Genomic DNA, 1,616 nt, shown 5'->3' with positions numbered 1-1,616 from the left:
GAGGGTTTCTCTGTCTCTAGGATGGCAGTCCATACAGTACAGAGAGGGGTTCTCTGTCTCTAGGATGGCAGTCCATACAGTACATAGAGGGGTTCTCTGTCTCTAGGATGGTTGTAGACAGTAGAGTGGGTTTCTCTGTCTCTAGGATGGTTGTAGACAGTACATAGAGGGTTTCTCTGTCTCTAGGATGGCAGTCCATACGGTACAGAGAGGGGTTCTCTGTCTCTAGGATGGCAGTCCATACAGTACAGAGTGGGTTTCTCTGTCTCTAGGATGGTTGTAGACAGTAGAGTGGGTTTCTCTGTCTCTAGGATGGTTATAGACAGTACAGAGAGGGTGTCTCTGTCTATAGGATGGTTATAAACAGTAGAGAGGGTTTCTCTGTCTCTAGAATGGTTATAGACAATAGAGAGGGTTTCTCCGTCTCTAGGATGGTTATAGACAGTAGAGAGGGGTTCTCTGTCTCTAGGATGGCTGTAGACAGTAGATAGGGGTTCTCCTGTGTGTGTGTGTGTGTGTGTGTGTGTGTGTGTGTGTGTGTGTGTGTGTGTGTGTGTGTGTGTGTGTGTGTGTGTGTGTGTGTGTGTGTGTGTGTGTGTGTGTGTGTGTGTGTGTGTGTGTGTTAATTGCTGAAGTTTCTATAGACGAGCCCTGCACTGTGAGATCTGATCTATCAACCTGACAAAGATAAGCACATTAGAAGATCACTCCCAAATGTACCGAACGTCCACACAGTTATATTCTTCAGAACAGGGATGGGCAACTGGCCACCACCCTTCTGTAGTCCGCTGATCCATTTCCAAAGACAAACTAAATAAATATATACAGTACAAGTCAAAGTTTGGACACAGTTATTACAGGGTTTTTCTTTCATTCTTTTTTATCTTTAACCAGGCAAGTCAGTTAAGAACACATTCTTATCTTCAATGACAGTCTAGGAACAGTGGGTTAACTGGTCTAGGAACAGTGGGTTAACTGGTCTAGGAACAGTGGGTTAACTGGTCTAGGAACAGTGGGTTAACTGATCTAGGAACAGTGGGTTAACTGGTCTAGGAACAGTGGGTTAACTGCCTGTTCAGGGGCAGAACAACAGATTTGTACCTTGTCAGCTCAGGGATTTGAACTTGGAACCTTTCGCTTACTATTCCAAAGCTCTAACCACGAGGCTAACAAAGCTCTAACCACGAGGCTAACAAAGCTCTAACCACGAGGCTAACAAAGCTCTAACCACGAGGCTAACAAAGCTCTAACCACGAGGCTAACAAAGCTCTAACCACGAGGCTAACAAAGCTCTAACCACGAGGCTAACAAAGCTCTAACCACGAGGCTAACAAAGCCCTAACCACGAGGCTAACAAAGCCCTAACCACGAGGCTAACCCGCCACCCCTAATATGTTCTACATTGCAGAATAATAGTGAAGATATCAGAACTATGGAATAACACATTGTGGGACACTTTCGACACCTTATAGAGGCCCAGGCCCTGACGACTTGGTGCTGTTCTGAGGGTAAAAAGGGTTCAACTCAATATCAGGAAGGTGTTCTTAATGTTTTGTCCGTACCATATTTCATTCAGCAGACACTTTACTCCAAAGTATTTTACAGTCGTAGGTGAA

Source organism: Oncorhynchus tshawytscha, unplaced genomic scaffold, assembly GCF_018296145.1.
Source record: "Oncorhynchus tshawytscha isolate Ot180627B unplaced genomic scaffold, Otsh_v2.0 Un_contig_4425_pilon_pilon, whole genome shotgun sequence".
NCBI lineage: Eukaryota > Metazoa > Chordata > Actinopteri > Salmoniformes > Salmonidae > Oncorhynchus > Oncorhynchus tshawytscha.
Note: the sequence above shows the minus strand (reverse complement) of the source record.